The following is a 26,748-nucleotide window of genomic DNA, read 5'->3' on the forward strand; positions in this document are numbered from 1 at the left end:
ACTCTGGACAGTTCCTCCTGGTCCCCTGAAACCCACGCCCTTAGAATCACAGCACTCCTTTGGTTCCACAATCCCAAACATTTTCATACAGAAGAATAAGACAAATTAGCATAGAAAATATTTATTGGCTAAGCTTCATCCTCATTGATTTTCATTTCTATATCTCCTCCCATCTCCAAAAGATGGGAATGAGACAAAAAACAAAGCCAGGCTAGCTGTATTTTTCACTCTAAGAATAGTCTAATATTAATGTACAACATCTATAGTGAGACAAAAAGAGAAAGAGGTGGTTATACTAAAAGTCATAATTTGTTGAAAATGAATATATCAGGCAGTGCAGTTAGAGAGCATTGTAGTACTTGGCACACTGGTGCAAATACAGGGTCTTTTACAATTAGGATGTCATGAATGTTGTCCCTCATATATTAACCACTTAAATAAGTGGATTTCCATCAATTATTTCTAATTATATGCACTTTCATCCAATTAACAAAAGCTGACAATGATGCAGTCTTGCAACATAGGGTATCATTTTTCCAGCATTTTCCACTCTTCATTTTCACTCACTTTCAATAGAAGCCTTTCTTATTTTTAATAATGACTCCTGTGTTAACATGAGTAAACTTCCTAAGAAATAATGACTCAGTGGCAAGGCTAGATATAATGCCTAGGAATCCTTGGATGGTAAGTAATATACAGTAAATGTATTTATTTGAAGGATATTTGGGGTTCTCAAGGTTGTAGGAAGACTGGAGAAACAGTAGTGGACAATGGTTAGGAAAAACATAACTCTGAAGGCTGTGAAGTGGGAGGCTCAGCTATAAACACTCCACTGGAATGGACAGATAAGAACAGAGCCTTCCATTAATTATTCAACTCTTTTCTGTTGAGTCCCTTGAGATGCAAGACCCAGCTACGGTCATTCAGCTGATCCTAGAACAGGGTTTAGTGCACTGGCTACCAAGAGGGGACAGCAAGGAGATTTCCCCTTTCAGTTTCTAAAGTGGGAGGGAGAGCATGGCCTGGAAGCTACTGTGGCAAGGGTGCTGTAGGCAGGCAGTGACAAACCCTAAAAGAGAAAGAGAGTTAGATATTAACAGAAAGGACTATTTAATAGAAACTATAAAAAATAAAAGGAATGTGAAGTGAAAGTAAAATTAATGTAATTTTCAGAGTGAAATTCTGACCTAGGGAGGGAGAGCATGGAAGGTAGCAGAAATAAGAGATCATTAAAACAGTGTAGAGTCCCAATTCAGTGTCAGCCGAAGACAACCTGTCATTCACAGTAGTAATTTTATTAACAATTAATCTGATGTTTGGGATGACATGATTTTAAAATTGCCACCAGATTGTTTCAAAGAAGGACTCAGGGGCCGGGCGTGGTGGCTCATGCCTGTAAGCCCAGCACTTTGGGAGGCCGAGGTGGGCGGATCATGAGGTCGGGAGATCACGACCATCTTGGCCAACATGGTGCAACTCCATCTCTACTAAAAATACAAAAAATTGGCCGGGCGCAGTGGCTCACACTTGTAATCCCAGCACTTTGGGAGGCAAAGGCGGGCGGATCACAAGGTCAGGAGATCGAGACCACGGTGAAACCCCGTCTCTACTAAAAACATAAAAAAAAATTAGCTGGGCGTGGTGGCGGGTGCCTGCAGTCCCAGCTACTCGGAGAGGCTGAGGCAGGAGAATGGCGTGAACTCGGGAGGCGGAGCTTGCAGTGAGCCGAGATTGCGCCACTGCACTCCAGCCTGGGCGACAGAGCGAGAATCCGTCTCAAAAAAAAAAAAAATACAAAAAATTAGCTGGGCGTGGTGGCACGTGCCTGTAGTCCCAGCTATTTGGGAGGCTGAGGCAGGAGAATCGCTTGAACCTGGGAGGCAGAGCTTGCAGTGAGCTGAGATGGTGCCACCATACTCCAGCCTCGTGACAGGGAGCGATACTCTGTCAAAAAAAAAAAAACTCGGATCCAGTTTTGTTATATCTCTTTCAATGCTTATTCACATTAAGATAGCAGGCTCATCATGGATGACAGAACTTCCAGGCCCTCTCCTCACTTATTCAGTGCTGCTAATGCATCTATAGTCTCACTCGTTGAGTCCTCAGGAACTCCTTCAAAGCAGCAACCAAAGGAGATCGGCTGATCACAATTAATAAAGTGCTGGGGGAATCCACCTAATAGGTTTACACACAAACTCAGAGTTTAATTATTTTAATTAATTGGCTATTTAATAACTGGTATTAAACTAATAGTTTTTAAACAAAACTTTTAATTTTCAATTGCTATGTTTAATTGTAATTCAATTTATTTCATGGGAATGTTCAAAAAGCTTTGCCTCTTTATGAGCCTTTCTTTACTCCTCTAAACTGACATAATACAATATCTTTAGTTTCTAGAAGCTTATTTTGTTTCTAGCCTATGCAAGCTTGAGTCAGAAAGTATGCCTTGCTTATGTTGGCATATTTGATTTCTCTCTCTGTCTCTCTCTGCATATACATATATGCCACGTAAGCACATTGACATGTTGAAGAACTCCATCCAAATCCCCAATCATGTTCGAGTAACAACCTTCCACTAAAATAACAAAAATATTGGACACTCATGAAAAATTCTCAAAGATCCAACAGTCTAAAATAAAATGACTATTTGTAGTATTGAAAAAATTATTTATTTTTGCTTTTTAGGCAAAACATTAAAAGTATACAATGTGTAGAGAACAGTTTCTCTCCTGCTCTGAGGACATATACAGTGCTGCAACCACATTATAGGGAAATTTATCAAAGCTAAATGCAATTATAAATGTGCCTGTCCCGTGACTCAGGAGTTCTGTTTCTGGGAATTTATTCTACAGAAATTCTGTTACCAGTGCATAAAATAAGAACATAAGCAGATTCACTAGGACATTGTTGGTAATATCAGAAACTGGGGAGCCACTGCTGTACCTCTTCCCCTAAGTGGCCTGAGGTGATCTTTGAAAATGGTTGACTATTCCATTGACACAGAAAACCCCACGAAGTCATGCAAATCAAGAGATTCAAATCATATTCATTTAAGAACACTCGTGAAACTGCCCAGGCCATCAAGGATACGCATGTACGAAAAGCCACTAAGTGACCTGAAAGATGTCACTTTACAGAAACAGCGTGTACCATTCCGACATTACAGTGGTGGAGTTGGTAGGTGTGCCCAGGCCAAACAGTGGAGCTGGACACGGGATCGGTGGCTTGAATTTTTGCTGAACATGCTTAAATATGCAGAGAGTCATGCTGATTAAGGGTTTACATGCAGATTCTCTGGCCATCGAGCATATTTAGGTGAATGAAGCACCCGAGATATGCCTTTAGACTGATGGAGCTGATGGTCAGATTAACTCATACATAAAGAAGCCCTCCTTGCCGCATTGAAATGATCCTTACTGAAAAGAAACAAATTGTTCCTAAACCAGAAGAGAAAGTTGCACAGAAGAAAAAGATCTCTGAAGAAAATGAAGGAACAAAAACTTATGGCATGGGAATACATCCAACATAAAATAAATGCAATTAAAAGTGAAAAAAAAAAAACACTGGAAACAACCCAAATGTCCAGCAATAAAGTAGTAACTTAATGAGTGTGGTATATTCCTATAATAAAATGCAGCTTTTAAAAGAAATGAAACACACCTCAATGTACTGATTTGGAAAGATGGCCAAGATATATTATGAATTAAAAACACCACACTAACAATATATATAACTATATTATATCATCTATATGGTTGTATATGTAAAGAAAATATTTCATAGAAATATACAGAAAGCTAAAATAAAAATGTTCCCTGAGGAAAGTAGTCAGTATATTTCTTCATTTACATTGCTGCATTTTTTAACCTTTTCAACATATATATATTAACCTTACAATCAGAGGAGTTTAAAACAGGTATTATAGTGTAAAATGAACAAATCAGATTACAAGACAATGAACGCAATGTGTTTCTAATTTTGTTAAAAAATAAGATTAACTAAAAACCATTAGTAAGGTATAATCAAAATTTAACAATGTTTGTAGGAGAGGGGAACTTATGTTTTCTATGCTTCTCTTTATTTCTAAAAATCTACATAATAGAATTGCACTGTTTTTATAATGATAAAAATACATAACAGCACCCATTTATAAATGATTTAGGTATTATTATGCATGTTATGAATTTTTTTTTTTTTGACAGGATCTCACTCTGTCACCCTGGAGTGCAGCAGTGTGATTATGGCTCATTGCAGCCTTCAACTCCTGGGCTCAGGTGATCTTCCCACCTCAGCTTCCCAAGTAGCTGAGATTGAAGGTGCATGTCACCATGCCTAGCTAATTTTTTTTTTTCTTTTTGTAGAGACAGGGTCTTGCCATGTTGCCCAGGCTGCTCTCGAACTCCTGGACTTAAGTGATCCATCCACATTGGCCTCCCAAAGTGATGGGATTACAGGTGTGAGTCACCACACCCAGCCATGGAATGATTTGTTTTAAATTCATTGTAATAATCCCATGGAGGTTTTAGAGACTATTTCAATAATTTGTGATAACTTTAAATTTTTTTTCTCAAACACCTATCTTAGTTTACTCACAATACACACGAAGCCATTTACACAAAGGAAATCTCAATATTAATATCCTATAATGAAGGTCAACAACATGCAAGAATTTAGATTCTCGGTATGCTCAAGAAACTTGAAAATTAACTCAGCAATTTGACAAAAAAAAAAAAGAGAGATTCTCATTTATTCAGGCGAAATAGAATGAGAAGGCAAATATATTAAGAAAGACAATGGTGAAGTCAATAGGATGCCAGAAAATAAATGTGTTCCTGTATCATTCATACACATGCAGCAAAACAGTGTGCCAGCATTGTTCTAAGCACATTGCAAATATTGAGTTACCTCATCCTTATAACAATCTTAGGAGTACATATCATTAAAATTGTGTATTTTCTGAATGAGGAAACTAAGTAGCTTTCTCAATGTCAGGATTCAAAATAATAAAACACGTTTTTGATTGAATGAACAAAAGGCCATAGGAACCACTTCAAACAAAGAAGTATTTATTAAGGAGTTTGGTAACTTGTAGATACCATAGTGTTCTGCATGTACTATGATGTTCCATAGGACAATATCTACACTTGGGGTCACTTAAGTTACCTACTTGCCCCTCTCCAAGTCCCATGTTGTAAGTTTATCTGTCAGATGAGAAGTTTTCTATTAAATAATTTGTAACAATTCTGGAAAGATTTACCACTCTGAGCTATAATCTCAATATATTTCCCTTATTTAACTCAAGTTTCTTTAATGTATGGATTGTAAAATTGAGTGATTATTTCAAGTCTTGTGTATAATGATATGCCTCCAGGCCAACTTAACTGAGGAGATAGTGAATAAATTTGATATGTCTCCTCTCACCTTCTTTACTAAATGTTGATATTTCAGTCTTTTCCTCTGTTGTTTATTTGGTGTCACAGTTTCTCAGCCATGAGTTTTTAGTTAGAAGCCAGCTTGAATATGCCATTAAAATGTTCATTAAAAAGGTTCTTCTCTCATGTATGTACATTTTTGAAGTTTTATCTAGAACATTTGAAGACAAAAAGAAAATTTAAAGAAATTATTTTCTAACAATAAAAGTTAGTAACCATGAGATGTCTTAGTGTACAGTGGTTTTTGCCATATTCCATAAAACCCACCATACAAAGAAATCTTGTTAATATTTTCAGAAGAATCTCATTAAAATTATTGGTTTTAAATTTCTGGCAGGGTTATAACATGAATATTTGTCACATACAATGTCTTGCAATCCAGAGGAAAAACTACTTCTAATTTTTATTCAGATTCTGGTGCATTTAAAATAAAGTAGCAATCCTCAGACTATATCTAATTATTCTTTGTCTCCTGCACCTTTTCTTACTGCCTCTTCCCTTATACCCAATCTGGGCAAAACACATACATTTCATTAGTGAATTGAGCAAAACTACTTGATTTGAAATCCACTTCCTGTTCATGTTGGCCATGTAGCCTTGGGCAAAGTTCTTCAACCTATCTGTGCCTCAGTTCCCAACTCTATAAAAAGGGAGCAATAATAGTATCCATGTCCAAAAGCTTCTGTGAGGATTAACTTAATATACATAAAGTAATTACTTAGAGGAGTACCTGGCATATAAAATAGTTATATAGTAGTTTGTCATTTTCATTTTACAAAGATTAAAGTAGGCACACTATGGTTTAATGCAGTTCTATAGAACTTATTTTTAATCATTATTTTATTATAAAACCAATACATACTTATTACTGAAAACATGAAAAAATACAAACACAAAGATTATAAAATCTTCCTTAGTTTTTTCCCATACACAGGTAGGGTCAATACTTTAATCTTATTGTTTACATGCACATACAAACAGGCATATGCCATTTTTTTCTGGAATAAATAAGTACAGCTCAAAAAAGACTCGGTTAAAATTATGAAATGTGAATGACCATCTACTCCCACTCAACCTGATATGGTTTGGCTGTGTCCCCCCACCCAAATCTCATCTTGAATTTCCACATGTTATGGAAGGGACCCTGTGGGAGGTAACTGAATCATGGGGGCAAGTCTTTCCCCTGCTGTTCTCATGATAGTAAATAAGTCTCATGGGATCTGGTGGTTTTATAAAGAGGAGTCCCCTGCACAATTTTTTTCGATTTGTCTGCCACCATCCATATAAGACGTGGCTTACCCCTCCTTGTCTTCCACCATGATTGTGAGGCTTCCCCACCCATGTGGAACTGTAAGTCCATTATAAGCCTCTTCCTCTTGTAAATTGCCCAGTCTTGGGTATGTCTTTATCAGTAGTGTGAAAACAGACTTAAACAGTAAATTGGTACCAGGAGAATGGGGCGCTGCTGAAAAGATACCTGAAAATGTGGAAGAAACTTTAGAACTAGGTAACAGGCAGAGATTGGAACAGTTTGGAAGGCTCAGAAAAAGACAGGAAAATATAGGAAAGTTTGGAATTTCCTAGAGACTTCTTAAATGGCTTTGAAAAAAATGCTGATAGCAATATGAACAATAAAGTCCAGGCTGAAGTGGTCTCAAATGGAGATGAGGAACTTGTTGGGAACTGGAGAAAATGTGACCCTTGTTATGTTTTAGCAAAGAGATTGGTGGAATTTTGCTCCTGCCATAGAGATTTGTGGAACTTTGAACTTGAAAGAGATGATTTAGGGTATCTGGTGAAAGAAATTTTTAAGCAGCAAAGTGTTCAAGAGGTGACTTGGGTACTGTTACAGGCATTCAGTTTTATAAAGGAAGCAGAGCATAAAAGTTCAGAAATTTGCAGCCTGACAATGTGATAGAATAGAAAATGCCCCTTTCTGAGGAGAAATTCAAGGTGGCTGCAGAAATTTGCATAAGTAATGAGGAGCTGAATGTTAACCCCCAAGACAATGGGGAAAATGTCTCCAGGGCATGTCAGAGGTCTTCACCACCGCCTCTCCCATCACAGGCCTGGAGGCCTAGGAAGGAATAAAATGGTTTCGTGGGCCAGGCCCAGGGCCCCCGTGCTGTGTGCAGCCTAGGGACTTGGTGCCCTGCGTCTCAGCCACTCCAGCCATGATGAAAAGGAGCCAAGGTATATAGTTCAGGCTGTGGCTTCAGAGGGTGCAAGTCCCAAGCCTTGGCAGCTTCCATGTGGTGTTGAGTCTGTGGGTGCACAGAAGTCAAGAACTGTGGTTTGGGAATCTTCACCTAGATTTCAGAGGATGTATAGAAACACCTGGATGTCTAGACAGAAGTTTGCTGCAGGGGTCCTCATGGAGAACCTCTGCTAGGGCAGTGCAGAACAGAAAGGTGGGGTCGGAGCCCTCACACAGAGTCCCTACTGGGGCACTGCCTAGTGGAGCTGTGAGAAGAGGGCCACCATCCTCCAGACCCCAGAATGGCAGATCCAATGACAGCTTGTGCCATATGCCTGGAAAAGTAGCAGACACTCAACACCAGCCAATCAAGGAGCTGGGGGGGAGGCTGTGCCTTGCAAAGCCACAGGGGCAGAGCTGCCCAAGACCATGAGAACCCACCTCTCACATCACCGTGACCCAGATGTGAGACACGGAGTCAAAGGAGATCATTTTGGAGCTTTAAGATTTGACTGTCCCACTGGATTTTGGAGTTGCATGGGGCTGGTGGTGCCTTTGTTTTGGCCAATTTCTCCCATTTGGATTGGCTGTATTTACCCAATGCCTATACCCCCATTGTATCTAGGAAGTAACTAACTTGCTTTTGATTTTCAGGTTCATAGGCGGAAGGGACTTGTCTTGCCTCAGATGAGACATTGGACTGTGAACTTTTGAGTTAATGCTGAAATGAGTTAAGACTTTGGAGGACTGTTGGGAAGGCATGATTTGTTTTGAAAAGTGAGGGCATGAGATTTGGGAGTGGCCAGAGGTGGAATGATATCGTTTGGCTGTGTCCCCACCCAAATCTCATCTTGAATTCCCATGTGTTGTGGGAGGGACCCCATAGGAGGTAACTGAATCATGGGAACAAGTCTTTCCCTTGCTGTTCTCATGATAGTGAATAAGTCTCATGAGATCTGGTGGTTTTATAAAGAGAAGTTCCACTGCACAAGTTCTCTCTCTTTGCCTGCCACCATCCATGTAAGATGTGACTTACTCATCTTCGCTTTCCACCATGATTGTGAGGCCTTCTCAGCCATGTGGAACTATAAGTCCATTATAAACCTCTTTCTTTTGTGAATTGCCCAGTTTTGGGTATGTCTATCAGCAACATGAAAACAGACTAATACACCACCCATGTCCCCTTCCTCTCAAATGTCTTAAGATTATCAGTAGAAAACATGCTTTTTTTTTTGTTTTTGTAAATATCATTAACAGTCTAGGGAAACAAGCAGTGTGCCAAAGACTCTCCTAGATATTATGATGAGCTATTAAAGACTGAAAATTACACGGGATCCTGTAGAAAGAACAGAGAGAAATTACAGACCTTGAAAAACTTTGGGGAAGGATAGAACATATCCAGAGAAACTAAACATGTGAAATCAACACACGCATAGAAAAAGATGGGCCTGGGAATAGATGAGTCATTTTCAGTTATGTATTCAGAAGAGCAGCACTGCTTCTCCAATCCCCATCTCATTACCCGCAAAAGAACTCGCCCACAGAGGCTCTGATCCTGAGACCTGTGTGGAAAGTGTAAATTGCTTCCCAGGTGGTCACTTGCATCAGTGAGAGAGAAGCTTGGATAGTTACATATTTCATAATAGGTCTAAAGAAAAACAAAGAATAGAAAGCTCTATGAAGGGGATAAAAGCTTGATTTCCAATAGCCAAATCAAGCCATCCTCACTTTAGAATCTAGGGAAGGACAGAAATTCGTGGCTATCTTCACATGTAAACAGCATAACACAAAACCTACAACTCCCCACTGCTGTCTTTATAAGGAGCCTGTTGGCCTTGAACAGTCTCTTTGGGAAACATTTCGATGAACTCCTGAAGAAATCAACACCACTACTCATGATAATTAATTGACTTCCTCATTCATAACTATAAATATGTTGGAAACATCTCTTGAAAGAAAGGATCAAAATGAGAATATGGAATAGTAGATATGTGCAAAAGAAAGTAGGCAATAATTAAAAGCAAAATAATAGCTGGCATCTTTAGAATGTCTGAGGGGACATTTCAAACAAGAACAGGCTGCTATGAAGACAGAACATTCAGAGAGCAAGGGAGTTACTAGGAAATAAAAACTTCAAGAAAATCTCAATAGAAGAATGCACTTACTAGACAATCTAAAGCTTTGTATTGAAAATGTTCCTTAAGTGCTGGTCGGGCTGAATTTAAAAGCATATGCTAAGAGATGGAAAAATAGAAGTAAGGGTCAGACTTCTTATTAGATAGCTGCTGGATAAGAACCAGCATTTTAAATCTTAAAAAAAGGTGGCTGGGCGCAGCGGCTCACGCCTGTAATCCCAGCACTCTGGGAGGCCGAGGCAGGCAGATCACAAGGTCGGGAGGTCGAGATCATCCTGGCTAACATGGTGAAAATATAAAAAATTAGCCTGGCGTGGTGGTGGGCGCCTGTAGTCCCAGCTACTGAGGAGGCTGAGGCAGCAGAATGGCATGAACCCGGGAGGTGGAGGTTGCAGTGACCCGAGATCGTGCCACTGCACTCCAGCCCGGGTGATAGAGCGAGACTCCGTCTCAAAAAAAAAAAAAAAGTTTCTCCAAACCCTGACATAATGACTTCTGCTTATATTTATTGGCCAGAAGGACATCACACCCCTTTCTGCAAGGAAGCTTTGGGGGAGATTTTGTTTCTCTATTCTGAGACATTGAATAACAACTAGGTAACCTGCAGCCTTCCCATACATAGTATACAATAAAATTAGAGGAAACTAAAGGTCTGGACAGTTCTCACTAACAACATCAGTTGCATCTGGGAAAACACTGGGTTGTTAGGGTTCGAGAGCTGAAAGGGGATAGGAAAGGTCAAGACATCAAGAAAAAGTACTTTGACATTTTATGCTGTATTTTTGTTGAAAAACTTTGCAACAAGAAGAAATTTTTGTATTGCTTACATAAAGTAAACAAAAACTTATTTGTATTATGTAAAATGTGAAGGCTATAGAAAAATCAAAAGCAGTAACTAAAATCACGCAAAATTCCATTGCATTTTCACAGGTGATTTTGTGTATAATTTTCACATTTTATATAAATACCACACAAACAGATAATATATATGTTGCATTTTATTCGTGGTAAACACAGGAAAGACATGGGTTTTTGAAATAATATTATAGATACAGGTTCTTCTCAGAAGATGGTATTCACCACTTGGTAGTCTTTCCAATTAAAAACCCATAAACCCAATTTTCAATGAGTTTTAAGGATGTAGAAATACATTATTTAAGTCCCTTGAAATAAAAATCATCCTTATGTTACTATAAGTGGTTTTGCTTTAGGGAGATACTTGTTTGATAACTCCATCAATAATGCCTCAACTGTGTAAATAGATAAATAATTTTAGTTCATAATTTAATAATTTGTGACTACAATAAATATTTAAAAAATCAAGATCTCATGCTATCAAAATTTCTTACCTAGTAAAAAGAAGTGTGTTAATGTTTAATATTATAATATCAGCTGCACGGAATATATAAAAGAGATTTTTTTAACTTAGATTGTCATAAACAATTGTAGTAACTTTAACATAAACTATTAATCCCAACACGAGGGCATTTTTCTCTAGCTTGGATTGTACCCATTGGACCCAGTATACAGGGTGTGACTAATGCATAGTGAAGTATAAAGTCTCTGTCACCTGTTTCTTTCTACTTCCCTCCCTCCTACTCTTGTTCTTTTTAAGACAATGGTTAAATATTTATTTCTAAATATTTTTATATCTCTTAAACTAGTGTTATAGTCTTCTAACTTCATTTGAATAAGAGATATAAAAGTAAGACATGAGAATTGGAAAGATGCACTAAAACTGTATCATGTTTCCCTCTAACTTCCCACCCGTCGTCATCATCCAACCAAACCCCTAACACAAAAGAAAACGAGTGCAGGGACTTAGCCCAGGAATTGTCTCTCTACTGTTAGCCTGAGGGGGAGGATGAATTTAAATCCAAGGGAATTTGTAAAGACCACGTATCTGGGTGATTTTGGCTCTGGCCACATGTAGAAGAATGAACCTCTAGGATACGGTTAATAAGGAATAATTGTGAGTAAGAACTGTCTGATCAGTACTTGGCAAAGTAGCACAGACTAGGCAGTTGCTACACCATGGATTGATGTGTTAATTAATGTTAAGTTAATGATAAATTGTAACTTTTTATTTTTCAGGTAGGAGGTACGTGTCCATATGTGTCTGGGTCTGTGAACTGTTTATTCAGGGGAGACATAGGAAATTAAGCCATTTCTTTCTCTGTAGTCACATTAAAAAAAAAAAAAAAGCCTGGCAATGCAATATGCTAGGAAAATATTTACCTCATATTTGTTTATCACAGAAAACTTTAAATTTGCATAGAATTTCCCTAAATTTAACCACAAATATTTTATTTCATAGAACTGGAATTAATAGGTACAAATGGAAAAATGAAAGAAAATGACCCTTTACTTTTATTTCTGACTATCAATATTGTTTCCATTCTCGATTTTAATAATTGGATTATTGTTGTTCTGTGAGATGCGATGTTCCTGAAAGAATGTTTTCAAGTGTTTTTACTTAAATAATTATAACTGGTTTAAGAACTAAATGATGCATAAAATTCTGGATAAGAAATAGAAAACATTTTTAAATTTATTGATAAATTATGTTTTTACCAGTGTTCAACATTTTGAAGAAGAATCTGAGGGTTAAAATTATTACCTCTATTATTCATTGATTATTGTCTCATTCATGTTTTAAAAATACACTTAATAATCTCATGACTAAGAAAAATATTGCCAAAAATGAATTCACTTTTTATCCTTCAAGCTTGGACAGTGTCTTCAAAATCTACTGTAAATATTAATTTAATGCCTTTTATCTCATAGGTGAGAAAATGACATACTTTGCAAATACTATATTTTTAACATGAGTGCAGTTACATCAATATTATTATAATTAATGATTACATCATGCTTTAGGAGGAAAGTACAGAGAAGGTTGGTATTAACATGCACGGTACACCATTGTGATATCAATACTCATTTTACTGTTCAGATTTTTTTTAAGCTAATAGCTGTCAAAAATACCCATTATAGGCTAGTCTATAATTTGTAGAAGTCAAGTAATACATTTTTTCTGAAGGTATAATGGATGCTCCATGGAGCAATTATTTTAGAAAGACAACTTCATCTCAGCTGTCTCGTGCCAGCAGAACTATTTAAGAGCCTGAGATGCATAATTCAACATGGAAGGGCTGTCAGAGTTGAGAATACCTTTAAATTATAAAAACTTAGCACCACGAGTCAGTTATAATTATAATGGAAATGTAGTTTTCTGTCATTTTATCATGACAAACATCTCTAAAGAAGCAATTTTGCGTGTTAAAATATTTTGGCAAAGTGACTTTTGATTCCAAAGGGATACAGATTATCTGGTTTTATACCTGATTTTTTTTTTTCCACAAATTGAGTTTAACAGCTTGCACTGCTTAAGATGGCAAACATCAGAATATTATTAAAAATCCCATTGGAAAATCTTGCAGAGAGACCACAGGCTACAGTAACTCACAAAGGCAGGTCAGGTTATGCATAAAAATATATTATTTTAATAGCAAAATATGACAGGCAGTTCTTCATCTGATATTCAATTATTTTACATGGCAAATTTCTGAATATAAAAATGGTTGCCATTGTAGACACAGTCTCTTTTCCAAGCAAATATTTCCATGATTAAAAATTCAAGTAAAGGGTAATAGTTCAAGATCTTCCTGGATTCTTAGGTTCTTTGCCTTTGATGCCTTCCCAAAACTTTCTGCTCTCCAGATGGTAGCTCTTGTCTTCCTCCTCTTCTACAAAGCTTTTATTATTATGAAAGATCAAAAGTAAAAGAAAATTGTTTTAAGAAAATGAGCTAAAGAATAAAAGCACAGTAGCATATATCATAAATGTCAAGTACTCTTGTAATTCCAATAGATGGAATATTTAAATGAGTTCAGATTCCACAGTTCTTTCCTACCAATTTTGAATGACAGGATTTAACAGAACACTCAATTTTGCATACTGCCATCAAAAATAATTCCCTAAGACAATGAGTATATTTGTTAACTTTATGTAAGTTTTCTTTTCATGTCAGCCATGGTAGTAAACTAATATTCTTTTTTCCAAATAATTGGAATGAACTTTGGGTTCTTAATTTATTTCTAAAAATGAGTAGACCGATTCAAATATTTTTGTTTCCCCAGTCCACTTATTGACTTCCTATTATGTGCATCATTTTCTCCTTTTTGTAAATAATAAAAATAATTTTCAATTATTCAAAATATTTAATTGTCCATTTTTAATAAAACCAAGCCAAGCCAAAACTATATTCAGTTAAAGCAGACTGAGAAGAACGTGCTGCAAATCAAACTCGATTATATTTTCAGTTCAACAAATGCTTGTTGGGTGCAAAATATGTCTGAGGTATTTTCTAGACACTGGGAATATATCAATAAAAAGGGAAGAAAAAATATTTTCATCACGTGGTTTATATTACTGCTCTTAAAAAAGAGAGAAAATCCAGCAAGCTAAACACAAACTTTAGAGATAATATATTTAATTGATGTTATTTTATTATAAGCCTTCAATAGTTTCTTAAAATGAAGAGATAATTCAATAAGACCAAGGGCAGTCATATTAACATTCTTATTTTAAGAAGTATAGGAAAATAATTATCCTCACACATATAAAATCCCTAAAAATAAGGACAAACGCATATCTGAAAAAAAGAGAGCAAGAAAAGAAGAGGGAAAGCATACTTATTTATGCTAGTTGGTTTAACTTTTGTTATATCATTTTATCTACATAGTAACATTGAGAAATGCTGTCCTCATTCTAAGGAAAAAACTGAGAATCAAAGAATTAACTTTTCCAACAAATTGTAAGATTTTTAAGAGTAATTAAACCTATATATTTCTAATTCTTCAACTTCTACCAAATTAGTTTTAAAATTTTTCACAGATTAAACAACCTGAAATGATATTTAGAGACGCATTAATTCATTTCTCTGCCTCTGGAGACAATCTATTGTTACTAACTTAAAAAAATGAGTTTTCCAAGAAAATGTTTTATAAACTATTTTATATTATTTTTCATTACACATGGAACACAATCTTTTCTATTCTGCATTAATTTTTTGCTTAAGCACATATACACTACACACACATGCACACTGCTTAAAAAACATGCTAACAAGAATTTAAGCTAATATTGGAATGCCAAATTTTTCCCCTGCTCCTTATTTTGCCTATTGTAATTCAAGATGATATACTTGCAATTAGTCGCTGACTTTTTCATACAGAGATATTAAAAAAGCTATAAATACTGCATTCTTCTGTTCTTGTTCATAATAGTACAATCTTATAGACATTGTAATGCACTGATTTTTAAATGATCACCAGAATTAAGTGTATTTTGCTGAAAAATTGAATGTAGTTACGGTATTATTTTATAGTATCACAGATGTAATCATTATCTAGAAAATAAGAAATAATGCATTACAGTAATGCACTACACATATGATTACTTTTAGTATAATGCAGTATAGTGCTTAAATTAATTCCAAGCAACTTCCTAATTTTATTTCAGTACAACTAGATTGCAAGACACAGGGAAGAAGAATATAAAACATAGCCAATATTTTATTTGATTCATTTTGACTGAATCATGAACTGCTGTAACACATGAAGATTCTGAAAATGTTAATTGCTTTGGAAGTGAATTTAATAATTTGTCTTTACTCATCATTGTGAATAAATGAATGGAATTCAGAACTGACGTAGAAACATGCAAAGTTCTATTTGTACAGTACTGGGGTGGAAGAACATTTTCAAGAAGGAATATGGAGGAGAGAGAAAAAAATTGGAAAGAGGGCCAAAGAGAGGGAAATAGATAAAAAAGAAAGAAGGGGTCAAGTTAATTTGCGGGTGGTATGAGCTTATTTGTGTGTTCAGCAAACTGGAAAACTAAATAGGCAAAGCTCCCAGCTTAACTTTGAGATTTACCTTTTTTTGTATTCTTCTTTAATATAACAGTTCAAACGAGGACTTAAAATTAATGCTATAAATACAGACTTTTAATACAGTGTTGCATTGTTTTGAATATCACATTAGGTTTTTCTAATGAGTCAACAAAATTCCTACATTGCCCCCTAATACTCTAAAATTAAGAAATTTAATAATAATTAATAATAAATATATGCATTTTAATAGAGGAAGAGTTAGTAGTACAACTTTTATGATGCCAAGCTTTGTATTCAGCACAAACTGCGAGGCAGAGTGTTCGTGGTGTGGGATCCTACAGATAGTAATCTTTCTTTTGAAGACACAGAGACATTTTGAAGCTGACTCACATTCTCATCAACTAAGGGAACAATGTGTCAACATTTCAATCTGGGCATAGGATCTTGCTGAATATTACTAACATATTTTTCTCTCTTTCTTCCTTTCTCTTCATCCAACTCTACTTCTGCCTTTCCATTTCTCCCTCCCTTGATTTCTATCCCATTTTTTCTCTGCCTCCCAAATCATTAAAATATAATTTAACTATTAATTCAGTAGAATTAAGTATTCACATTTACTATTCTATGTCTGAAGCCATTAAACTTACAGACAAACAATTTTTTATCCTGCTTTACTTGTGCAATTTATTTTAATATTGTTTAGGTGGTTAAATTGACCTTAAACCACATTTAACCCCAGTTTATTAAGTATTGTGATGCCATATCATGTAAGTTTTAAGATATCAAATGACAAAAGTATCAAAGACATATTGTAGATAAGAGAGTGGTATTAAATCACAGAAAATTCAAAGATGGTTGAAACGCTTTGAATAGCAGACTATTTCGGATGACCTCTTAAGTAAAGCACTGCCTTCCTATGACCTGATCATTATGCTCCACCATATCCTCGTTTAATTAATCTAGACACTTTCAAAGTTTACTTCTTCACAACAATACTTTTGAATTTTTTGAAACTCTGGAATAATATGTATTCAAGTAGAAAGTTTGAAAAACACATAAGGTACAAAGGCAAACACCCCCAAATCACTCGATATCTCACTATACTCCCCCAAAATGATGAGCACCATTCTACTAGATTTTTCCATGCATATATTATGTGTGGCTGTGACCTAACATACTTTTTACACAGCTAAGAGGTTTTCAAATAAGAATTTTGCAATGTGTACAGAGAAATCATGAAAATGAAATAATGCCTGTTCAAAATCAGCATTTGGATGAATGGTAAGAGACAGAAACAACATTTTATTATTGAGTGGCAAACAGTGACAGAAATTATTTCTCAAACCAAGTTCAAAGTATAGTAAACAAATAGGATATAATGGTGGGGGAAACGAAGTGGAGGCTGAATAGTACAGAGAAGGTTGCAACTGATAGAAACCTTGGACACTTAGTTTACTATTATTATTTTTGTTTGTTTGGATTGGTGTCTGATTAAAAGATGGCATGTTATAGATAAAGTGGACTTGGTGACTATTCATTTATATCCAGCTTTCTTTATATCCCAGAAATGATATTTAGGATTTTCTCTCCCTCTTGACTCCACTTTCTTTGCTTCTCTCCATATACATATACTTCTTAAGTCCACATAACTTTTTAATATAAACGGTAACAAAAATTACAAGTATCTAAACTCTCTTGTGGCTCAAGGACTGGTAAAATAGTTTTGTGGGCTAAGTTGAGGGAGCAGACCCATCTAAAGAGAACTTTATGCCAATCTATTGTTCTAAAATCAGTAGTTTTAACATGAGTTTCATTTATGAGACTATGCTAAAGCCAGATCCCATTATCCCATCATAGCCAGGCTCAGCCTTTCCCTTTCTGCCTCTTTTCATGGAGGCTTTATGATCTAAAAAAAAATGTCTTGGTCCACTATTCGTGAATTCTATTAGCAGAGGCATTCTTGCACTTACGTCAAGTAATACTGCATATAAATGGAGGATAAAAGGATTACCAGATTATAAATCAAACAAGAGTTTCTGGCAATATAAATCTTGGTTATGTAGGCTCTTGTGTTAATGGAATTGCAGAATTCCATTGGCCAGTAAGAATTTAAATTCTGTGTTAGAGACCTCGCTAATTTCTCACAGGAGTCCCTCACTAAAATATACTGAAAAATAAAGAGGAAGGCTTGCAAGCAAATTTGTATCAGGTCTTGAAATTATTTTCTACGATAGTGCCAAAAATATTCCCGGCATTTTAAAATGTATTGTCAACATCCATGCTGTACAATTCTAAGACTTGTCTTGGAACTTATTTAGTCACTTTAATCACTCAAATAAATGCAGCCAAATTGTGTTAAATGCAAACCAGAAGTACATGTAACATTGAGATAAATGGGATATGTTAGCCAATGGATTAAAGTTCTGTAAGGAAGTATCTGGCTCAATCAAATGACTGAACCACTGTGTTCAGGTTAATCAATCAGTTCAGTCAAATGACTGTGGTAAAATTTTTGTGTTTGTGGTTATGTATTTTTTTGTATACATAAATGCAAAATTAACTGTTTTTGAGAATTAACATGGTTTAAGCAGTTGTGTTGAATAATTAATAAATGACTTTATCTCTAAATGTGAATCTAATTCAGATACATATGGTAGTATTCTCTTGATTTATTAAAAGTCATATTTAATATGTGGTGGTTATATAATGGGATGGATTTTGAGATGGTGAAAACAACCTTCATATATGGTAATTGTAAAACACTCGTGTTTCTTCAAAATAGTCTAGATATATTTTAAGACAATAAATATTCATTTATTAAACCTATATTTGTTAAGCATCAAGAATATAAGGAGTATGCTAGGTGTGGGATGACACATGATAGGATATCATGTCTATGCAAAAAGGGAGGACATATTGTTAAGGAGACCCTTCCAATAGGAAATGAAGCCACTTCCTTTCCATGTAAGAAATGATGGTCGGATATAATGTCTATATTTTTACTTTTTATCCAAATTCCCTGTAGGGTTAAACATGTGACACGCCATTGTCAGTTTGCACAAGGCCAGTCCCTGATATTATTTAATTTTATTTTCTGTAGGGTATTTCTCATTATTTCTCCTCTAATATTTAATGGTAGACAAAGTGGAGGGGTCCCATCTATGGCTAACCCAGAGGTACAATACAGCCTAGATCTATTAGTGCATAAGAACAGTGTTGCAGATGTCAAAAATTCATTATAGGAGAAAAGTCTTGGAATACAAACTTTGCTAACTCCTTGCCCCACTACACCTCTTTAAAATTTATTTAAAGCATGTTTAAATCTGGGCAGAAAGCATTTATTACTTTGGGTCGCATGATGAGTCTTGGATATAAAATGTGTTTAAAGAACGAACCACTCCTGACATAGGGTTTTCTACATTGTCTCCAGGCCTCAAAAGACCATTTCTCCAAAAGTGCATCCTGGCACTGTACCGCGCACTAGCAAATACATTATTAAAAATAATATAACATGACAGTGAATGCAAAAAAGTTTTACAATAGTTTTCCTAATTTAAATATTCACAATGATTTTAGAAGCACAGGCCATATTTTAACAGGCTTTAGAGGCTAGTTAACATGAACCTTCAGGGATAACATCAGGCATTTTAGATGAGGAAAGACATTGCAAGTTGAGAAATGAATAGTCAATGTCATCAGGTAGGTGTCAAATTATGGCCGGCTGTAATACTGGAAGGTCCCATCATGTGGGTAGAGCAGAAAGGGACATGATGCAATTTATGATTTACAGGGCTGTCTTTGGAAACAATATGAAATGAAGAACTGAGAAACTGGACTCAGAAAGAGCAACTTGGAAATTATTGCAAAAATTCACACGAAAGATGTAGAACCTGGCAGTTAGAGTGAGAATGAACAGGAGTTAGATTCAATAATTAGTTCAACAGAGGAACTGAGAGTGATGATTTCACTATTGCTCTGTACCGTTATTTGCCTGTTAATGTACAAAGGCAAATGGCTTAGGAGTTGACTGAGGTCAATATATTGATGCTTTTGCTTATTAGATGTGTAACCTTGTACAAGTTACTCAGTCTTTCTAAAGTTTCAGTTTTCTTATCAAAAATGTGAAGATACTGAATCTCAATTTCATGGAATTTTGGAACTTAGCAAGCAATAATAACTTTTATATATTTCCTTTCTGCTGTAATTATCTACACCTGGACAGTGGTAGCAAGAAAAACTACAGCTGTTTTTAAAGTTAGTATGGATATTTTTACTTTATCACTTTTTCAGAGAAATCATATGTTTGTGTGTATGTGTGTGTGTGTGCATGTTTGTGTATATATATACATATGTACATATCTATCTATATCACATTTGAAGTCGATTGGATTCTGTAAAAAATTGGAGGGGACACATCATATATAATGGTGCTAATTGGACTCTAAGTTGGGAGTTGTCAAACTTGGCTGCATATTGAGCTCATCAGGAATTTGGAAAACAAAATTTCTGGGATAAAAGCTGAGCCAATGGAATTAGAATATCTGGAAATGGAAGACAGGAGTCATTTTTTAGAAGATCACAGGTAATTCTAGTGCACAGCTTAAACTGATGACCACTGCTCAAAATCCTTCAGGTCAGCACTTCTCAAAATTGAATGTGCATAAAAGTCACCTGGGAAACCTGTTGAAATGCAGGTTCCATAAACCTGATATGGAGTCTGAGATTCTGCATTTCTGCAAGGTCTCAGTGGCTGGCTTGTCACTGATGAGCAGACCAAACTTTGAGTAGAACGGATCTTGATGATTGAGATCAGAGATGCTTCTGTAGACCAGAAAAGTTTCCAGGAGCTTGGGCCAAGGGTTGTTGGATTTCAACAGCTGGTAAAGGATGGAGATTCCATTCTGTCACATGGATCAAGAAGAACAGAGTGTACATGGGGGATGCACGGAGAACAACATGACTGATACACAGTCAATTTCGAGGGAGTAGTAGAAGATAAATCGGAAACATGAGGAGAGTGTGAGAACAGAGTGAGGCCTTGAAAGCTCTGGGGAGATAACCAGGCTTTTACTTGCAAATGGCGGTCTCCCTCTGATACTAAAGAGCCTGGGCAAGAGTTCAAATATGGCACTATTCACAATAGCAAAGACTTGGAACCAACCCAAATGTCCATCAATGCTAGACTTGATTAAGAAAATGTGGCATATACACACGATGGAATACTATGCAGCCATAAAAAAGGATGAGTTCATGTCCTTTGTAGGGACATGGATGAAGCTGGAAACCATCATTCTCAGCAAACTATCGTGAGGACAGAAAACCAAACACCACATGTTCTCACTCACAGGTGGAAATTGAACAATGAGAACACTTGGACACAGGGCGGGGAACATCACACACTGGGGCCTGTCATGGGGTGGGGGATGGGGGAGAGATAGCATTAGGAGAAATACATAATGTAAATGACAAATTAATGGATGCAGCAAACCAACATGGCATATGTATACATATGTGTCAAACCTGCACATTGTGCACATGTACCCTAGAACTTAAAGTATAATAAAAAAGAAAGTATATATTTTAGAACAGTTTTAACAATTGCAATAACAAATATCATTCATTGATTTTATATATGGTAGGCACTCTGATAAATACTTCATGCTGATTACGTGGTTTTATTCTCATGATAGTACTTTGAGATAGGTACTATTATCCCATTTTATTGTTCATGAAACTTAAATAGGCAGAAATAAGTATCTTGCTCAAGGTCATATGGCTGATAATGAATTCAGACCTAATTAGCTCATTGTTTCATTCTTTGTCAGGTTTTTAAGAGATGGTACTATTCTGGTTTAAAAAAAATCAAGTTACCAAGTTTATAATTGTATATTCATATACTGCTAAAATGGAGTTTTAGTCCAAACTGAGTAAACTATTATAAATTTATCCAAACTCAGCTAAAAAAGCAACAATATCTTGCATGCCTTAGTCTGTGAAACCATATAATTCTCAATATATGTATGGGTTTATCCAACATGGTTTAGAAAAGACAATTCTGAAAAATAATATCAATTTATTGATGCTGGGATTACAATACCTACTTGTATTGCAGCAGATAAAATCATAAAGAATCCTTCCTTAAATGATCAGTACATGTATACTGTTCCAGGAATGTGAAAGAACAAAAACAGAATAAAATTTTCTAGATAATCGGATTCAACATATCTGTCCCCAAGGATCCAGAATCCAAAATTTTCGCAAGTACCTTATGTAAATATTATGGCATCCCATATAACTTGAGAAACACGAATGCAGTTCAATGAATTCTGGAAAATAGTGAGAATTTTAAGACATTTTTATTAACAGTTATTTGAAAAACATGATCAAGCTAACGGGACAGTAGACATTCTTACCCTGAGAACGGAGGATGATTTTACTATGTGCCATGTATAGTGATTACTATGAAGTAACTACACAAAGTGTATCCTCTATGCCTCTGAATGTCTCTGTCAGTGGCTATCCAGCAAGAGGGTGAACGCTGTCACTTTCCTGTGTTGTAACAGTCCATAGACCGTTCTGGCTACATATGACAGGGAAAATAACTTAAATAAAAATGTTCCCGAAAACTGCAAAACATGCCAGCCTAAGGTATTTACATGAAACATTTTTTTCCTTCTATCAGCCCCACTCTATCATTAAAATGCAACTTTGACATCCAAATATAATGTATTCAAAATGTTTTCTTGCCATTCCTCACTATCCCCTAACTTCTCTTTCAGTATACTGAACTTTAGTCTAAGACTGTATGTTAGAAAGAGCTATACTGAAAAGCGTCAGTAACTAAAATCTGCATGCTATTAGTTTTATTCCAAGCAAATTTATAATTGCTAGAGAAATGAGAATGAAAATGAAAGCAGTCCACAGAACACTCCCCATTTCCCAAATAAAACGTTAATATCATAAATATAAAATTGTGGAGAAACCTTTATTTATTCAAAAATGTATATCATAAGTCAAGGTGGATGCTGGTCTAAGAACTGAGAAGGTGTGATCCTACAATGTATTTTGCTAATTCTAGGACAAAACAATTGTCCAAAATCTTTCTTCACTGTGAATAGTTTATGAAGAAATTCGATAGAGTTTATGGCCCCCAGATTTGTCTATTATTCCTAACAAAAAAATGTGAAGAAAGAGCTGAAGCTGAAAACTTTTTACTTGTTTACTAGCAACTGTTTTTAAAATATCTAATTATTTGAAACTTGAAAAAGGCAGAGTAGAGGAAATTGTCATTAAACTGTGAGCTATATCTTTTCTTGCAACTCACAAGGCCAAATAATGTCAGACGTTAGAAACACAAAAATGAAGATAAATGGGAAATCAGTGTCTATAGATTCTTCTCAAGACAATAAATTTAAGACATTTCTGAAATCACATCGTAGGGTTTTTAGGAAAATATCTGACAGCTAAGATGATACTTGAAAGAGAAACTAAATGAAAAATATCTCCAGGAAACAGAGAAAGACAAATATAAATTAGTGACTCAAGGGCATCATGAACTTATTGCCTTGTGATTTTGTTCACAATAACACTTTTTTGCTGATTATTATAAGAAATAAATGTCAATGAGACAATATGGCAGAAGTTGATTCTGCTAGGTTGGTAAAAATGTGAAGGATATTTTTGCTTTGAAAAGTTGGCTGAGAGTTTGTAAATATGGTTTCTGGACAGATTGAAAACAAATGATCTTCAGTGTGAGACATTTCAAGGCATTTTTAATGCTTTTTTGATCTATCAACAATCAGGTATTTAATGTTTAACTAGCAATTGTACTCTTTATTGGGAAACAGGGATAAAACTGAGACTTTAACTTTGCTTTATTAAAACATAAACCAATGGGAAAATCCTTGGAGTGCTATATTATATATAAAATATTTCCAACAAGGAAATTTTGGTAGGAACTTACAAATGTGTGCTATGTACTATTTGAAATAATGACAATGCATTGAGAAGGCATGGCCCTAAGCAACTCGGGGAAGTGGGGGCAGCTGAAGAGGAGGGCGGCATAGGAGATAGTAAATTATGCTTCCCTTTGTCATTAACAATTATGTATTTGGGTTCCAAGTCAATGTTTAATATATCATCAGAGCAATGCATTATAATTCTAGTATGGCTGGCACAGCCAAAGTAACATCACTCTGATGTCATATTAGACTCTGGCAAAGAGCCACAATGAGCATGAAAGTCTAGCCATACTGAGAAGCATCTCTAGTATTTTTTTTTTTCAAATAAATGATTAATATTAAGCAAACTAAAGAAACAACACATTTGAAGAAGTGGAGGTCATTTTCCAACTGTTACTTCATAGTGTACACTGGATGCATGCCAGAGAGACAGAAGGGAAAGCCCTGTCATAAAATATGTTTCAATAAATTATTAATTTTTTCATAGGCAGTCTAAAGATTTAGAAGGAAGATGGCATTTTCTAACTAGGCCATAGGCTTATTGACGTTAAAACTCTTTTTCTTTTGCCCAACATTGCAATATGGATGAGCCTTTGCTCTAGCTTATCGTAACTGCAGTGCCCAATCGATATTTAAATTCTGAAAGATCAGCAATAATGGATGCAAACTGAACAGATCAATATTTAGCCTTTTGTGGACTGTAACTTTTATCTTAGCCCCAATTACTCCATGGCACAAGAGTTGATTTTTAATGTCTTGGGTGTTTGGAATCTCTTTAATTTTAATTTTAATTTTAAATGTTAAATAATACATTGTGAGACACTTGTAGAAATAATTGTTAATAAAAATATTCAAAACACATGCTTAAATAGGTTCAATGTCTTTTCAGTACCATTTAATAATCATAAATTTCAATTGTGACATGTATATCTTTTTTTAATTAGATGGTATCAGATTATTTTTAAATCCATGAAAAGATATTTCCTTGTAATGTCCTTTGGCAATATTGCATGACCACTTGAGAATGATTTGACCAGTTTATCTTTTTAGGATAAAAACTAATTACAGATCTGATATAACATTAACGTTTAAATATTATTTAATTTATTCAGGTATCACAGTATAACTAATCAAATGTGATCATTTGTCTTTGCAATTCTATAAAGGATCTTAAGAAAATCAAGATTCTGAAGAAAGAAATAACTTTCTCTAGAAATAGCAATTCTCATTTATCACTGATACCATTTATTCATAAATGTGAGCTCTATTCCCAAATGCCCAAACTTATCTGATGCTAACAAAGAAAACGCTTTAACTTTTACCGCTAGGTAAATTAGAACATTTGCTATGAAGAGTACAAAGTACTCATTCTTTTTTTTTTAGGACTTCTCAGTGTATGTGCGCATATTGCCTCAGAATTTAAGTAGAAAGGAGGTGAAAATTCCACTTGACAGAAGCACATTAAGGTTGATAACTGCTTAAAAACTGACAAAACACAAAAAGCAACCACCTGAAGAATGTGAAAAGTAGATGACAACAGTAGAACTGGGAAAGACATGAAAACTTGAGGAACAACCAATATGGTCATGTTTGGTTTCATGTAGTTTTTTTCTTTCTTCTTTAGCTCCCCATTGCAAGACAAATAAATCAAAATCTCTTAGTAGTCTCTTTCTGGCTAGCAAACCAGGGGGATAATAAAAAAGCCCTCTATGAGCTGAAGAGAGTAAAGAGAATTGATTTTCTTCTCCTGTTGTTTGTTTGTTTGTTTTTAACCTTCTAAGTCCCACACCAAATCCAGTCCTGTCACAGAACTGCAATGCGGCAGTGTAGCAGTGACACAAGTACCTAATGACATAAGAAAAAAAAAAGTCATCATTCTAGATTCAGAAACGGAGAATGGGGTCCCCTTGCAGAAGATTTCCAATTTTTTCTCTATATTGTCTTTCTTTGCTTGCCCCGAAAGGTAGGCCCAGTTATACGGAACTGCACACCAGCTTGGGAGGCTAAAACACTTAGAGAATCTCATGATTTTGTCTAGACAAACCAGAACAAACCAGCTCATAGATACTGGAGTGTGTGGGACAGATCCCAGAAAGGAGTGAGCTGAAGAAAGATACCTAAATTTGTATATGAACCAATACAAGTTCTAAGCTCATCCTAAGCTGTCCATGTACAGAACCTACCCTGAAAGCAGAGCAGAAGATTTGGAAAGTGAGTTACTATATTAAACCTGTGCCCAAGTTCTAGCTCATCCTCTGAGTTGCTCAGATGAGAGGCAGATGCAAAAAATATAGTAGGCACTTTAAAAATTGAACTTACTTTAGATTCACCACCTACAAAAGGCAGTTTGACTTGTATTCTGTACATAAGCTGATTGTCTACTAAAACTAATAAATAAAAATCAATAGCATCCACTGGATTTTAAGAAGACTCAGTTTCTCACAACATAGCTTTCCATATGTCCAAGATACAGTCCAAAGTAACTCAAACTATCAAGAACCAGGGAAATATGACCAACAATCAAGAGATAGACAATCAATAGATGACAATCCTGAGATGAACCAGATGTTGGAATTACCAAAGACTTTAAAGAAGTTATTATAATCATATTTTATGAAATAAACATGAGCAATTCAAATGAACAGAAAGTTGGAGAAAAAGAAACCATAAAACAGAAGCAAATGAAAATTTTAAAACAGAGAAATTTGCTCATTTTCTAATGTGTAAAATAAAATTACACATTGGAATACTATTTAGCTTGTAAAAAGCAGGAAATTCTGTCATTAGTGACAACACGGATGAACTCAGAGTACATTATGCTTGGTGAAATAAGCCAGGCACAGAGAAAAAAATACTGTGTAATCTTACTTATATGTGAAATCCAAAAAAAAGAACTAATAGAAGTAGAAAACAGAGTGGTGGTTACCGGAGGCTGGGGTGTGGTGGGATGGAAGAGTGGAAGGGAAAAGGGTAATGTTTGTCAAAAGGTTCAAAGTTTCAGTGGAATAGGAGAAACAGATTCCGCTGATTGATTGCATAGCATGGTGACTACAGTTATTAATAATGTATTGTATATTTCAAAATAGCTAAAAAATGGACTGTAAATATTCTCATCATAAAGAAA

The 26,748-nt window shown here is 35.4% G+C and overlaps 1 pseudogene; it reads left to right on the plus strand.

Annotated features, from left to right (window-relative positions):
* The first annotated feature begins 2,978 nt into the window (after positions 1-2,978).
* Positions 2,979-26,228, plus strand: LOC129472181 (large ribosomal subunit protein uL22-like; annotated as a pseudogene).
* Positions 26,229-26,748: the final 520 nt, after the last annotated feature.

This window comes from Symphalangus syndactylus, chromosome 22, assembly GCF_028878055.3.
Source record: "Symphalangus syndactylus isolate Jambi chromosome 22, NHGRI_mSymSyn1-v2.1_pri, whole genome shotgun sequence".
NCBI lineage: Eukaryota > Metazoa > Chordata > Mammalia > Primates > Hylobatidae > Symphalangus > Symphalangus syndactylus.